The sequence below is a fragment of the Nicotiana sylvestris genome, chromosome 1 (assembly GCF_000393655.2).
Source record: "Nicotiana sylvestris chromosome 1, ASM39365v2, whole genome shotgun sequence".
NCBI classification, from domain to species: Eukaryota; Viridiplantae; Streptophyta; class Magnoliopsida; order Solanales; family Solanaceae; genus Nicotiana; species Nicotiana sylvestris.
Genome location: NC_091057.1, coordinates 142,898,515 through 142,915,970, shown reverse-complemented (window position 1 = coordinate 142,915,970; position 17,456 = coordinate 142,898,515).

Sequence of the window (17,456 nt, the reverse complement as noted above, 5' to 3'; positions counted from 1 at the left end):
AACGTGGATTGTTTTGCCTGGTCCCATTCTGATATGACAGGAATACCTCCAGAAGTGATGAACCATAAGTTAAATGAAGATCCATCATACTCACATGTTAAACAAAAGAAAAAAAAGCAAGGATCTTTCAAAAATCAGGTGATTCAAGATGAGGTACAAGAACTTTTACAAATTGGGTCCATACACGAGGTAAAATATCCAAATTGGTTAGCTAATACTGTAGTAATACCTAAAAAGAATGGTAACTGGTGAGTTTGTGTAGATTATACTGACCTAAACAAAGTTTGTCCTAAAGATTCTTTTCCATTACCGCATATAGATCAACTAATTGATGCCACTGCAGGACATGAATTGTTAAGTTTTTTTAGATGCATATTCAGAGTATAATCAAATAAAAATGGATCCCATAGATGAGGAAAAAACTTCATTTATAATAGACAGGGGGACTTACTGTTACAAAGTAGTGTCATTTGGTCTCAAGAACACTGGAGCCACATATCAAAGGTTGGTGACCAAAATTTTTCAAGAACATTTAGGGAAAACCATGGAGGTCTATATAGATGATATGCTGGTCAAGTCACAACAAGCAGGGGATCATATCCAACACTTGTCTGATACATTTCAGATTCTTCGTAAATTTAACATGAAGTTAAACCATGAGAAATGTGCATTTGGAGTTTCGTCAGGTAAGTTCTTGGGATTTCTTGTTTCTAACTGTGGCATTGAAGTAAATCCCGCATAGATTAAAGCTATTGAGGAAATCCCAAATACACTGACAAGTAAAAAAGAAGTACAGATACTGACAGAGAGAATAACAGCTTTGGGAAGATTTATTTCAAAATCATCATAAAAATGCTTAAGGTTCTTTTCAGCCCTAAAAAGCATGATCAATTTGAATGGTCTGAAGAATGTCAACAGGCGCTTAAAATTTTGAAAGTATATTTGTCAAATCCACTGTTGCTTGCGAAACCAAAAGATGGGGAGAAACTACTCATCTACCTTGATGTTTCAGAAGTAGTGGTAAGTGTTGTGTTAGTTCGAGAAGACCAAGGTAAACAGTCTCCGATTTATTATGTTAGCAAGTTATAATTAGATGTTGAAACTCGATATCCTCATCTAGAAAAACTTGCACTAGCATTAATCATGGCATCTAGGAAGTTAAGACATTATTTTTAATGTCATTCCATCTCTATAGTAACTGCCTATACCTTGCGTACTATATTGCATAAACAAGAGTTATCAGGTAGATCAGCCAAGTGGGTCATAGAACTAAGTGAATATGACATTACATATCAACCTAGAAATGCAATAAAGTCACAGGTTTTAGCAGATTTCGTGGCTGATTTTAGTCAAGGGATACAACTAGAGGCAAAAAAAAAAAGAATTGCAGGTATTTAACGGGTCTAATCCAGGAACTTTGACCTTATTCATTGATGGTTCATCGAATGTGAAAGGGGAAGGTTTAGGTTGTAACGACCCGACCGGTTGTTTTGGTCTTTTGCACTTTAATCGCTAGTTCTCGGGCATGTCTTGTCCCGTGTAATGTATTATGACTTACGTAAATCGTTGGTTTTGGTTTTCGGGGAAATCAGAATGAATTTGGAAGATCAGTTCTCAGTTTAAAGCTTAAAATTTGAAAGGTTTGACCGAGATTTGACTTGTTTGAATATGATCTCGGATTGGAGTTTTTATGACTTGGTTAGCTCTATTAGGTGATTTTGGGACTTAGGAGCGTGATCGGAATGCATTTTAGAAGTCTGTGGAAGGTTTAGGCTTGAATTGGCGAAATGGAGATTTCGGCGTTTTCCGGTTGATAGGTGAGATTTTGATATAGAGGTTGGAATGAAATTCCGAGAGTTGCAACAGCTTAGTTGTGCCATTTGGGATGTGTGTGTAAAATTTCAGGTCATTCAGACGTGGTTTGGTTGGGGTTTTATCAAAAGCGCATTTCGGAAGATTTTAGAAAAACTTAGGCTTGAATCCGATGTGTTTTGGGTGATTTGATGTTGTTTGAGGCATTTTGATGATTGGAGCAAGTTTGAATAACATTTTAGGATGTGTTTGAGCCTTTGGTTGAGGTCCTGGGGGCGTCGGGTGAGTTTCGAGAGGTCAATCAGATCGTTTTTGGAGTTAAGAGATTTCAGAAAAATCTGCTCAGGTGTTGCAAAACTTTGTTCTTTACGATCACATAGGGTGTCATGTGATCCCGTAGGAGGTTTTGAGAAGGCTGTCCATTTGTGCTTTGCGTTCGTGGAGTTTGGCATGCGATCGCATTGTGTGGGGAGGTTGTTCTTTGCGAACTCGTAGTGAGTGCTGCGTTCGCATAGAGTAAATTTGGACCTGGGGGCCTGGATGGTTTTGTTCATTGCGAACGTGGAGGAGTGTCTACGATCGCGTAGAGTAAGGAGCCTGGGCATTGCGTTCGCAGGAGATTTAATGCGATCACATAGAGAGAATTTTATGAGTTAGATTTTTGTGCTTCGCGATCGCGAGGAATTTTCCGCGATCGCATAGAAGGGAATGAGGCATGGGCAGAATGTTTTTAAAGTCATTTTGTTCGCGAATGTGGGTCTATTTTCACCCATAGCTGCTCATTTTGAGAGATATTTGAAGGAGATTGAAGAGAGTTTCAAGAGGAAACATTTGGAGGTAAGATTTTTGAACGCAATACTCGATTCTTATGTGAATTCCACCTAGAAAATCATGAAATATAAGCCAAAAATTGAAGAACTAGGGCTTGAAATTGGAGACCTAAAATTTGGGAATTTAAGGGTCATTTGTGGGTGGATTTTGATGTTCTTGGTATGTATGAACTTGAGAGAGGATGAGGATTCCATTGATGTTAATTTTATCGAGTTCCGAGATGTGGGCCCGGGGCTCAGGTTTTGCTAATTTCGGGATTTTTGGTATTTTTCGAATGTTTTCGCTTGGATTTTGTTCCCTTAGTATATTGTGACGTATTCGTTCTGATTTTGGATAGATTCGACGCGTGTGGAGGCCGATTCGAGGGGCAAAGGCGTCGCGAGCTAGAGATTTAGCCGGTTCGAGGTGAGTAATGATTGTAAATGATATTCTGAGGGTTTGAAACCCCGAATTACACATCGTAGTGCTATGTTGAGGTGACTTACATGCTGGATAGCGAGCGTGGGGTAGAGCACCGTTGGGGATTGTGACGTAGTCCATCCCGATTGATGATTTTACCACGTAGTTGATTGAAACGAACTGTTATCATTATTATTTGGACTGAATGTCATATTTGGGCCTAGTGCCAACTATGTGAACCCTTCAGGGCTTGTTATTGATAGTTCCTTACTGTTTTGACTTTATACTTGAACTCAGTCATGTTATTTTCCATTGTTTTCAAAACTCAGCCAAGTTTACTTTGATTTAACACTTGAAATGATATTTTAAATAATATTTTAGGCTGAGCATCATGTTTTACTGTTGTCCGAGTGGCTTATGTGATTTTTGACTGAGTAAGGTCGAGGGCCTAGTTGTGAGGAAACCCTGATACTGATTTGAGGCCGAGGGCCTGAGATATGTATGTCACGAGGTGGCTTGTTGATATTGTTTATGAGGCCGAGAGCCTAAGATATATACGCTACAAGGTGGCTTGACTGATATGAGGCCGAGGGTCTAGATTTGATGCCACGAGATGGCTTGATATTGCGCTTGGGCCATAAGGGGCCCCTCCCGGAGTCTGCACACCCCCAGTGAGCGTGGGTACCCATTGTGATGTGAGATATAGCCCGAGGGGCTGGTACTATTCTGAGATATTGCCCGAGGGGCAAACCTTTATGTGTTTATCTTCTTAATTGCCTGCCAATTACCTGTTGATTGTGTATTTGTTCCCAAGGGGTGAACCGTTATGTGTTTATCTTCTTAATTGTCTGTCATTACCTGTTGATTGCATATTTGTGCCGGAGAGGCGGATTTCTGTGCTTATCTGCAGTCATTATTTTGCATTCATTTGTATAACTGTTGAAAAGTCATTTTCTAAAGAAGTTTGAACTGTGCTAAGATGTTTTTAAGAGATTTCACAACTTCATTGTTTCTCTTAAATGGTTTTATACTGCTTCTATACAGCATGTTGATATGCTTTACGTGATTTCTTACAGCTCAGTTGTTATTTACCTTTATTACTCACTGAGTCGGAGTACTCACTTTACTCCATGCACCTTGTGTGTAGATTCAGGTATTTTCTGAGCTTGGTGGCAGTTTCATTGGAGTTAGCAAGGTAGTCGCCTGGCGATCGCGGCTCTGCTTTCTTCCTCTGTATTCCTCCTTATGTATTCTTGTGATTTTACCTACCATTTCGGTCCCGTTGTGACTAGACAGTTGTAGTAGATGCTCATGACTAGTGACACCCCGATGTCGGTCTGTGTTGGGTTGCTATTCTGCATATTTGTATTGTTGGCTGCTTAAAGGTTGGATTATTCATCCTTATAAATGACTTATTGATTTATTAAGCTGTTAGAACTGAATTGGGTAAGTGTTGGCTAGCCTTATCTTCACGAGAGGTGCCATCACGACCAGATTCGGGGTTAGGGTCGTGACAAGTTGGTATCAGAGCCTAGGTTACACAGGTCTCACGAGTCATGAGCAGGTTTAGTAAATTCTCGCGGATCGGTACGAAGACGTTTGTATTTATCCTCGAGAGGCTGCGGAACCTTTAGGAAAACTTCACATTCTTGAATTCTTATCGTGCATCCCTGATTCAACTTGAAAAGTAACTCTTGAAATCCTTCCACGCATTCGTATGCGCGCATGAGCGCTCAGTATCAGATGTGCCTTGATGGCTTGTGATTCCCTGATCGAGTGGCGAGATGTGATCTCTGTAAGTTGATGTTGGGCCAGTCTGGAGGACTTGAGGCCGGATCTTTGCCTATGGCTTGAGCACCGAGGTGCTGATTGTGTGAGCAAGTGTCTTCGAACTGATATGTTCGGTAGTGTCCCTATTAGTGGGAGTGACGGTTGCATGGCTATGTGATGAGTATGTCGTGACTGCGAGATGTATTCTTATGAATTGGAAGCGACGAGGAGGGTCTGCTGGAGGATAGAAGAACTATTAGGTGCTTGATTTTTGTCTTGATTTGAAGTATAGCCCCGAGTTTTGGGTGTGCGAAGAGTCTTTTCATGTGTCCTAGTTGGGAGTGAAGTAAATTTCATGTTGCGGTATGAGTTCAGACTCAGGAAGGCTAAGTGACTGTGTAATGTTTGTGACGGTGGAAGGTATACATAAATGTTAGTTGAAGACAAGGCAGGTGGGTTATCTCCTGTGAAGTGTTCCGAGGTTGTGTGACCCTCATGTGTCTTTTAGAAGGTCTCATGTGCAAGTGAAATATAAGTGTTGAAATTTGAAATTTGGGTCGCTTAAGAGAGTGGGCTTAACTGTTGCGAGAGTGAATGCAAGATTTGCAGAAGAGTTAAAATTCTAGATGATTTGTGTTTCACAAGCTTATAAAGGATTTGAGTTTAATCTCACTATGGTATTATGGCATCGATAGAGTATAAGTGTTATGAGTTATTGAGTGTATTTTGATCTATGGCTTCGAGCCAAGTGGGGGAGTCTGTTGTTGATTAGTTGATTGCACGGTAAGGTGCTATGTTGGTTCCAATTTGAGGCGTGTGGGTGAATCAGTTATGGCTTGCGGAAATTGAGACCGAGGATGGCTCAAGTAAAGGAAAATTTTGACAAAGGTCATATTATGCTTCATAGGGTATGAAAATCACGGAATGTCTGGAGTTGTTGTTAATAAAGGATGATCGGTGCATAGAGCAGGAAGTGACTTGGTTGTATTGGGATGAGGTTGCATTCTGCAGTGTCTGAAGTGCTAATGAGGCACAGGTTGTTCGGTTCTTTTGATCGGGATAATTGCGGTTTGAGGAGAGTGGATGACTTGCGAGAATAGTTTAATGTGTTCAAGATTCTGCATATATCAATTGAGTAATCTAAAGTTGCATATGTGGTTAGAAACTGAGCTTTTTGGAAGATGTCAAGACTTGTGGTATTTTCTATAAATTGTGGGATTCTATGTATCAGTATCAGGAAGGTAAAGGTAATGGATTTAGATTTGTAGGGAGTGTCTTCAGAGAAAGTATTTTGGAATGTGGTGCTTTTGGGAATATTTAAGAGAGTATTCAGCGGCTTATGGGTTTTACATAGTGTGGTTTTATGCTTGGGTCTCGTGTAGTGAGCCTGGGTTGAGGAATTGTGGTGCTACAGCAAGAAGGAATATCAAGTTGAAGATGAATCAGCAGGAAACTCAGATAAATGGTATAGCTTGGTAGTGGGTCGGACCGGTATGGTAAGGATATGATTAGTTCCTTGGGTGTGTTCGGAGTAATGAGTTCTACAGGTATTTCGCGGCGATGCTCTTAGGTTTTGATGGCTTGCGTAGCTTGGTCTAGTTGGAAGGATTCAGTCCTGACAGTTTAGTTTTGTGCAAATGGAATTCGGAGAGTTCTTTTTGATTCCTACCGTGATTGGAAATGTGTATTTTCTACGAGTGTGAGGAGCATGGAAGGTGTAGTGATTTTTCTTCTGGATGGGATCAATGGAAGTTCTTGGCTAGATGGGTTACAGTTTAGTTCTGAAAGGAAGTTCAAAAAACTCTTAGGCAGCGGGTAGCCTCAGATGATTAAGGAAGCGGTATTACTAATTGGAAGTGATTTGACGAGAGTATACGTTTCACAAAAAGGCAATGTGATTAAGTTGATGGCACTTAAATAGTATTGCGGCACTTTCTAGCTAGATCGACTGCTGATATTTGGGTTTGCTTGGAGGCACAGAAGAATGTTAGAGTATCTCTCATGGGAATGATTGGATATTGAGGTGAGACACGCGCTTGATGACGAGCGTGAGGTCGTATACTATCGGGGTTTGGAGACCCGAGTGGATCTTTTGCTGCTTGGTATGTTAGATTTTGGATGTGATATTGGGTATAGACTGGTTGTCGCAGTGTTGTGTCATTCTGAGCTATTGCGCTAAGGTGGCACTGTTGGCTATGCCGGAAATGCCATGGATTGAGTGGCGTGGTTCGACGGATTATGTTCTAATAGAGTGGTTTTATATTCGAAGACCCGGCGGACGGCTGGGAAGGATTGTCTTCCTTATTTGGGTTCTCGTGATGGATGCCAGTAATGAGGCTCCTCATATTGATTCAGTTCCGGTGGTGAGGGACTTTTCGGATGTGTTTCTTGTGGTCGGGCATGTTGCCAGGCAAGGTTGTTGATTTCGGTACTGATTTGGTCTCGGGCACCGCATCGTATGGCACCGACAGAGTTATAGAGGTGGAAGGAGCAACTTCAGGTTTCCTTGATAAGGAGTTCGTTGGCAGGCCAATGTGGATGAATGTTCTATCTTGAGTCGGCTTGGTTGGCTCGGAATGGCATTGTTGAGGGAGGTGTTGATTCGACCGTTGTTGAGCTTATCAGTGATCTGGGGAGACCTATGAGTTACCTTTCTGTGTTGCGAGGTGTTATGATTGGTTTTGGGCACATATGGTGCGGTTCCATTGGGGGTTCATAGTGGAAGTCGAGCGGGAAGAGTAATTGGGGGTTGCTCAGTGAATAACATGTCGGTTATGTCCTATCGGGTTTGCGTGGTATATGTTATTTGTTTCATCGTGGGTGTAAAGATTTGTTGTGGTTCCAGACATCAAATTGTGCGTGGTTGTCGATTTCGAGCATAGTGGCTTGAGGTGTTTCATGTGGAGCCATGTGCGCATTGCAACGAAGATTATATGGAGGTATGATCCTTCGGGTTAGATTGTGTTCTATTTCTATGATGTGAGACGGGTCCTCAGCCTTGTGTTGTGGTGGTTCTTGTGAGCTTGAGGTACAACTCTTTCATTTAAGTTGTTTTCATGATTTGAGTATGTTCGAACTGTTGCCTATTGGTGCGTGTATTGTACAAGTTATGGCTTAGGCCTGTATTGATGTGTCATGATGCCAGAGTAGTGTGTTGGATTAGAGGAGATCGTTGGGATCATTAATGAATACGGACAGATTCGATTTCAGCATGTTGGAAGGATAATATCGAGGTTCGGCTCGGAAATTTGCCATGGTAATTGCCAAGGAGAAGTGGCTTCATGAATGGTTGATCTGAGAAATGGTTATGGCTTACTGTGTGTTTTAGTTATCATTGGCAGTATATATAAAAGTGTTGGAATGAAACTTGGGTTGATAAGGGGTTTCTACCGGTATTCGGGTGTTGTGTGCAGATGTTGTGAATGGAAGTTATCGCTACATGTGTTTGAGTTATGTGGTATATCGTATAATCGCACCGAGGTTGCAGGCATGGGTTATTACAGCTGGTTCGGGCCCATTCAGAGTATAGGTGTGAGGTTTTGATCGCATTGATGGTTTCAGAAGTGAAAATATGGTTCTATGGTTTATGGGCTAGATTGGATTGTGTGATTTCAGTTACAATGTGTTATCGGACCTATATGAGATAGGGTGACGTGGGATCACCTCCGGGTATGTTCATAGTAAGGTTATTCAGCAATTGGTTGGCTTTTAGAATGACCTTGGGCACGTTCGAGGATGAACACATATTTAAGTGGGGGAGGATGTAATGACCCGACCGTCATTTTGGTCTTTTACACTTTGATCGCCAGTTCTTGGGCATGACTTGCCCCGTGTAATGTATTATGACTTACGTAAATCGTTGGTTTTAGTTTTCAGGGAAATCAGAATGAATTTGGAAGATCAGTTCTCAGTTTAAAGCTTAAAATTTGAAAGGTTTGACCGAGATTTGACTTGTTTGAATATGAGCTCGGATTGGAGTTTTTATGATTTGGTTAGCTCCATTAGGTGATTTGGGACTTAAGAGCGTGATCGCAATGCATTTTGGAAGTCCGTGGAAGGTTTAGGCTTGAATTGGCAAAATGGAGATTTCGGTGTTTTCCAGCTGATAGTGAGATTTTGATATAGAGGTCGGAATGAAATTCCGAGAGTTGCAGCAGCTTTGTTGTGCCATTTGGGATGTGTGTGTTAAATTTCAGGTCATTCGGACGTCGTTTGGTTGGGTTTTGTTTTTATCAAAAGCACATTTCGGAAGATTTTAGAAAATTTTAGGCTTGAATCCGATGTGTTTTGGGTGATTTGATGTTGTTTGAGGTGTTTTGATGATTGGAGCAAGTTTGAATAACGTTTTAGGATGCGTTAGTTGAGGTCTCGGGGGCCTCGGGTGAGTTTCGAGGGGTCAATCGGATCGTTTTTGGAGTTAAGAGATTTCAGAAAAATCTGCTCAGGTGTTGCAGAACTTTGTTCTCTGCGATCGCATAGGGTGTCATGCGATCTCGTACGAGGTTTTGAGAAGGCTGTCCATTTGTGCTTTGCGTTCGCGAAGTTTGGCATGCGATCGCATTGTGTGGGGAGGTTGTTCTTCGCGAACGCGTAGTGAGTGTTGCGTTCGCATAGAGTAAATTTGGACCTGGGGGCCTGGATGGTTTTGTTCATTGCGAACGCGGAGGAGTGTCCGCGATCGCATAGAGTAAAGAGCCTGGGCATTGTGTTCGTAGGAGATTTAATGCGATTGCATAGAGTGAATTTTATGAGTTAGATTTTTGTGCTTCGCGATCACGAGGAAATTTCCGCGATCGCATAGAAGGGAATGAGGCCTGGGCAGAATGTTTTTAAAGTCATCTTGTTCGCGAATGTGGGTCTATTTTCACCCATAGCTGCTCATTTTGAGATATTTTTGAAGGAGATTGAAGAGAGTTTCAAGGGGAAATGTTTGGAGGTAAGATTTTTGAACTCAATACTCGATTCTTATGTGAATTCCACCTAGAAAATCATGAAATCTAAGCCAAAAATTGAAGAACTAGGGCTTGAAATTGGAGACCTAAAATTTGGGAATTTAAGTGTCATTTGTGGGTGGATTTTGATGCTCTTGGTATGTATGAACTCGTGAGAGGATGAGGATTTCATTGATGTTAATTTTATCGAGTTTTGAGACATGGGCTCGGGGCTCGGGTTTTGCTAATTTCGGGATTTTTGGTATTTTTCGAATGTTTTCGCTTGGGTTTTGTTCCCTTAGTATATTGTGACGTATTCGTTCTGATTTTGGATAGATTCGACGCGTGTGGAGGCTGATTCGAGGGGCAAAGGCGTCGCAAGCTAGAGATTTAGCCGGTTCGAGGTGAGTAATGATTATAAATGATGTTCTGAGGGTTTAAAACCCCGGATTGCACATCGTAGTGCTATGTTGAGGTGACTTACACGCTGGATAGCGAGCGTGGGGTAGAGCACCGTTGAGGATTGTGACTTAGTCCATCCCGATTAATGATTTTACCGCATAGTTGATTGAAAACGAACTGTTATCATTATTATTTGAACTGAATGTCATATTTGGGCCTAGTGCCAACTATGTGAACCCTTCGGGGCTTGTTATTGATATTTCCTCACTGTTTTGACTTTATACTTGAACTCAGTCATGTTATTTTCCACTGTTTTCAAAACTCAGCCAAGTTTACTTTGATTTAACACTTGAAATGATATTTTAAATAATATTTTAGGCTGAGCATCATGTTTTACTGTTGCCCGGGTGACTTATGTGATTTTTGACTGAGTAAGGTCGAGGGCCTAGTTGTGAGGAAACACTGATACTGATTTGAGGCCGAGTGATTGAGATATGTACGCCACGAGGTGGCTTGTTGATATTGTTTATGAGGCCGAGGGCCTTAGATATATACGCCACGAGGTGGCTTGACTGATATGAGGCCAAGGGCCTAGATTTGATGTCACGAGATGATTTGATATTGCGCTTGGGCCGTAAGGGGCCCTTCCTGGAGTCTACACACCCCCAGTGAGCGCGGATACCCATTGTGATGTGAGATATAGCCCAAGGGGCTGGTACTATTCTGAGATATTGCCCAAGGGGCGAACCTTTATGTGTTTATCTTCTTAATTGCCAGTCAATTACCTGTTGATTGTGTATTTGTGCCCAAAGGGCGAACCGTTATGTGTTTATCTTCTTAATTGTCTGTCAATTACCTGTTGATTGCATATTTGTGCCCGAGAGGCGGATTTCTGTGCTTATCTGCACTCATTGTTTTGCATTCATTTGCATAACTGTTAAAAAGTCATTTTCAAAAGAAGTTTGAACTGAGCTAAGATGTTTTTAAGAGATTTCACAGCTTCATTGTTTTTCTTAAATGGTTTTATACTGCTTCGGTACAGCATGTTGATATGCTTTACGTGATTTTTTACCGCTCAGTTGTTATTTACCTTTATTACTCACTGAGTCTGAGTACTCACTTTACTCCATGCACCTTGTGTGCAGATTCAGGTATTTTCTGAGCTTGGTGGCAGTTTCATTGGAGTTAGCAAGGTAGTCGCCTGGCGATCACGGCTCTGCTTTCTTCCTCTGTATTCCTCCTTATGTATTCTTGTGATTTTACCGACCATTTCAGTCCCGTTGTGACTAGACAGTTGTAGTAGATGCTCATGACTAGTGACACCTCGATGTCGGTCTGTGTTGGGTTGCTATTCTGCATATTTGTATTGTTGGCTGCTTAAAGGTTGGATTATTCATCTTTATAAATGACTTATTGATTTATTAAGCTGTTAGAACTGAATTGGGTAAGTGTCGGCTGGCCTTGTCTTCACTAGAGGCGCCATCACGACCGGGTTCGGGGTTAGGGTCATGACATAGGTATTGTTTTGGTACCACCCACGGGAGAAACAATACGACAAGCCATAAAATGTCACCCTATAACTAACAATAAGGCAGAATATGAAGCTGTGATTGTAGGTTTAGAACAGGAACGAGAGCTTGGTATAGAACAGGTCGTAATCAAAAGCAATTCACAGCTCGTAGTTAACCAAATGTTGGGACTTATATAGCCAGAGAGGCAAGAATGCATCTATACCTAGAAAAGGCACGTGATTTGGTCAGGCAGTTCCAAACTTGGAAAGTCGTGCAAATACCAAAAGAGGAAAATGCAAAGGCTGACGCCCTAGCTAATCTTGCATCTACTGTAAAAGTAACGAATGACAAAAATGCTTCTATGATTCATTTATTTCATTCCGTACTTGATCAAGACAAAAACGAGGTAAATTTCAATAACCTAATTTGGGATTGGAAGAACGAGATTGTCAATTTTTTGCAGTATGGAATTTTACCTGAAGATAAGTAAAAGGCTCAAGCACTTCGCAAAAAAGCTGCTCGATACTGTTTAAAGCAAGGCAATCTTTATCGTAAAATGTTTGGTGGTCCTCTAGCAAGATGCATCAGGCCTTTACAAACAGAGTATGTGATGAGAGAAATACACGAGGGACATCGTGGAAATCACGCGTGAGGAAGATCTTTAGTAAAAACCATGATTAGAGCCGGCAATTATTGGCCAAAAATGGAAGAAGACGCGAAAAATTTTGTTGCTAAACATGACAAGTGCCAAAGATACGGTAACAACATGCATCGACTTGCTGAATTATTACATCTGGTTATTGCACCGTGGCCGTTTATGAAATGGAGGATGGATATCATGGGTCCGTTACCCCAAGCCAAAGGCAAGGTAAGATTTCTATTACTACTCACTGATTACTTTACTAAGTGGGTAGAATTAGGAGCTTTTAAACAGGTACGAGAAAAAGAGGTCAGAGATTTCATTTGGCGAAACATCATATGCCGATTCGGTGTACCAAAGGAAATCGTATGTGATAACGGCCCGTAATTTATAGGCATGCAAATCATAGAATTTTTTCAGAGTTGGCAAATTAAAAGAATTGCTTCAATGCCTTACCATCCGGTGGGTAATGGACAAGCTAAATCAACGAATAAAGTCATTATCAACAACTTGAAGAAAAGGTTGGAGGAATCTAAAGGCAATTGGTCAGAGGTGTTACCTGGAGTCTTGTGGGCTTATCGAACAACTACAAAAATAAGTACGGGGGAAACACCATTCTCACTTGTATACGGAGCTGAAGCCTTAATTCTAGTTGAGATAGGGGAACCAAGCACGAGATATACACAAGTAACTGAGGAATCAAATAAAGAAGAGATGCGAATAAACCTGGATTTACTTGAAGAAAGGAGGGAAACTGCATTAATAAGGATAGCAGCGCAAAAACAAGTTATGGAACGATACTATAACTGAATAGCTCGTCTCAGATACTTCAAGATTGGGGACTTCGTACTCAAGAAAGTTTTCCAATCAACGAGGGCAGCTAATGCAGGAAAGTTAAGTCAAACTTGGGAAGGACCTTATAAGATTCATGGTATCGCAGGAAAATGAGCATACGAACTGGAAACAATGGATGGAAAGATTCTACCTTCAAATTGGAATGCTGCTCATCTGAAGAGATACTATTTATAAGGAAAAGAAATACCCACGGGCAGGTACCCTCATTAATAACTTTTATTTTTGAATTGTTAAAATTTTACTAACAATTTTAGATGATAGGAAAAAGGCTAGCCCACACTAAATGATGAATTACGACCTGAAAAGACACGTGGAAAGAACATAATTCTCGGTCTAGGGTTACAACTATTCTGATAGAAACTTAAATGGGTTAAGCAGTCTTCATCTAAAATCGTACCTCCGAGTCCTGTATATTTTTCCTTTTCAGGAAAAGGACCGCATGGAAGGAATAATCAAGTGCTCGAGAATTCATACTTCAAAGCTCAAATACTTGCGGGACTATATAATATACATATGATATATGTATAAAGAAGGCAAAGAATACTGAAAACAATTAAAGTTCAAGTCAAGCCCAAAAGTTTACTTATCAAATGTATCAAGTTCAGAGCAAAGTCACGAGCCAATACCACAAGCCAATCAAAAAACCTTCATATAGATTTCAAAATCTTATGATGTCTCGGTTAAAGGCAGTATTTAGCCATGGGTTATAAAAAAACATTAGATTTTCTTTCCTTTTTTGCAAATCTATTGTAAAGAAAACAGTTACGAAAAAGTTATAGAAGATATTTAAATACATGTAAGATGTTATTTAAACTTGACAAAGTTCAAATGAAAACTTTATCAAAGTTATTTCAAGAAACATGTGTGTTCCTATTTCTTTTTTCGTATATTTACACTGTTATGAAGTTGAGACGTCTTTTTCATTAAGTGTCGTATATAAAAGGGCCCTCTTTTATAATTTCATGTCTAATTCAAAGATACATGAAGTTAGTAAAGCGTTTTATAAAAAAAGGCAAAAAGTGTAAGACGAAAACCCATGAATTAAAAAGCAAGACCTTGAAGTTATATAATGAAACAAGGCAAAAAGAGTAAAATAGAAACTCAAGATAATTAAGTTGAAACAAAAACTTTATAATATTAAAACTAAGTCATAAACTAATTGTCATATTTTTACAAAATGCCCCAAAAAGGTCTGGGGACTTGTCATTTCCAAAAACTGAACCCCCAAATGGGACCAGGGGTAAAACCACATTCCACCTAAAAGAAAAAAAGAAAGAAAGGGAACTTCATAAACTTTTACTGGGGAGCAGAAGAAGAGTCTAAAGCATCATCAGCAGCAGGCTCGATTTGATTTGGAGGAGCTGGGACATCCATCGCGCCTACATTAGCTTCAATATACTCAAGAGTATCAGCCATAGGATAAGAAAAACTTTGATCTTGCTGAGTTTTCTCAATGGTTTCCTTTATCTTAGCCAACTCAGCATCCAAATTAAAACCTTCTTGGCTAGCCTCCACTAGGGTATCATGGCATGTATTTAAGATAGCCCAACTCACTTCAATAGCAGTTTTGTCCTTGAGAGCTTTATAATCCTTCTCCCATTGGTCAATCTCATTTTTGAGTTCTTCCTTCTCGGCCAAAGAAGCATCATAAGAGGATTGCAAAGGGGCAAGTAAACTTTCCAAGATACACGAAAGATTCGGGTCTGGGTCAGTGTCTGAACAAGTTCACCTGCATAAACTTCTTTTTCGTTCAGCAAAGCCCTCAATCCTCTAATCTCTTCACTGGACTTGGAGAGTTGCTCGAAAAAAGATGTCTCAGGGAGATTTTTATCCTTGCCAGCCTGATTGGAAGAAGCCTTCTCAACTGCTAGCTCCGATGCCATGACTCTTAGCTGCTGCTCTAAGGTACACTTGCTTTCTTCTAAAACTTCCATCTCAAGTTGTAGACTTTCGTATTGCTCTTTTCAATTGTTTGCTTCAATTTGATAATCAAGCATTAACTACTCCGCATGAGAAACTCTCTTCATCATCTCTGTGCCAATAAGATTGATCTAAAAAAAAGAAATGGGTAAGAACCTTAATATAAAAAGAAGAGAATGGAATAAAGTGTAACGAGAGCAAATACCTGCAATGACGATTGCACTATATCATTCATCCAAGTCAAAGAGCTGTGGCTCTCAATCTTGGACTTTCTGACTGGACCGATCAAAGGTTTCAACCATACGTCAGCACGACCTGACTTTTTCAAAAGATTACCATCGGCAGGGACCTCAATAGTAATCTGCTTCATCGCTCCACTTCCACACGAAGAACCAACTTCAGTACGAGGAACAGTATTAGTGGGAACTGTAGAGGAAGTCATAACAGCTTGGGGTGGAGCAGAAACAGTAGCAGTAACGACTGGCAAAGAACGCACCATAGGAAAGGCATGGTAAAGGAAGAAATGGGTACTTCATCAGAAACTATATCCAAATTCTCACTATCAAACCCACGAGAGAAAAGCTGATCATCAGAGTCATGAGCTGCCGCAAGAGTATCATCATCAGAGCTCACCAAGGTGGCTTCAACATGCTCGGTTATGGGAACAGAACGGGGGGAGTCGCTTCATCATCTGAAAAGACGCGTCTTCTGGCCCGTGGCCTTTCAACCAAGGAGCTTCCATCCTGTTCCTCCTCCTCCTCCTCAGAATCTTGGGTTGCATCAGCCTTCCTTTTCGATGAAGAACTCAAGATTATCTCTTGAGCTCTTTCCAAAGAAACTTTGGAAGCCGCAACTGCTTCAGAACTTACACCACGTATGGGAAACCCTGATAAAAAGAAGGGTCAAATAAATTCTAAGTAAAAGATGAATGAAAATATGAAAAGGAGGGGGGGTAAAGCATTTATCATGAGTTTTAACCTTCCAACCAAACCTGTGTGAAAGATTTTTCCAAGATCTACCTTCCATCGGAGCAATAGTCAGTAACTTCTCTACCCAACCATAGAAATTGGGAATCTCATCAACAGTTCCCATGGTTTCTAAAAAAAGAGAGAGAAAGTTAAACAACTACGGGTAAAATAAATCCTTTCAAAAAAATGGGAAAATGCAAAAGTAAAACTTACGTGCAAAATTACACTTTTCGGGGAATGGTACATTTTCTTCACCTACTAAACCAACAGTAGGGCCAACAACAAATCTAGCATACCAGCCACGGTCTTTATCATCCTCAGGGCTAACTAGCACTCTCTTACTTCTCGCCACTAAAGTGAAGATCCCACATCGGAAAAGCTTAGGGGAGTAGAGATGGATCAAATAGAAAAAAGTAAAAGGCAAATTAGCCAACTTTGTTAATTGCCTTAAACAAGCAACAACCCTCCACACAATGGGTCCAATATGTCCTAGACAAACGTTAAAAAAATGACAGAACTCAATGATAACAGGATCAATGAGGGGTTTGAAATTCAATGTAAAGGGATATGTATACACACAAAAAAATCCGGTCATGTAAGATGTAATTCTTTGATTTGCATTAGGAATTATGATAGGGAAATCAGGTCTCCAATGGCAATCCCTACGAACAACAGAGATTAAACCTTCGGTAATTTGAGAAGGATAGACGTCGGCACGATCTAAAGAAGACATAGAAGAAACTGGGTTTCTGATCGATTCTCTATCAGTGTAAAAAAGATAGTTCAGAAGGGACAATCTCATCTACTAAAGGCTCACGAACTGATTCACTAGAATCTTTACCTCTAGAAGAAGATCTATTTGAATGAGAACCTCTAGTTCTAGAAGAAGGGGTAGAACTCACTGGAGGTAAAGAAGCACCCCGTACAGATGAAGAACCTAAACTACACAATCTCCCCCCTCTTCTGCTTCTAACAGGAGCAAGAGGAAGTTCGTCAACAATGGGGACTCTTCGAGGATTAGGGTTTGAAGAAGACATGACTGTACGAGGAAGAAGAAAACAAGAATGAATATTCCAAGATAAGTAACTTTTTATGAGAAAGGCAAATACAAAAGCTATATTTATACTCAGAAGCAACCGTCAAAGGAAAAGATGTAATGATGGAAACGTCATGATGGAAACTGTCACTTCGTAATTGATGAAGCCGCAAAAAAGCCCTAAAAGACGCTGAAGAGTTGCAGATCCAATCGGAATATGCCACGTGTCACGAGCATTAAATGGAAGTGACATATGAAGCGTCAGTTCCAGAGAAGGTATAATGGCGGTAAAAATTCCCGCTTTAATGAGATCCACTTCCCAAATATTCTATTGATGAATAAATGACAAGTGGAGGGACTATCTTTATTGGGAAAAATCAA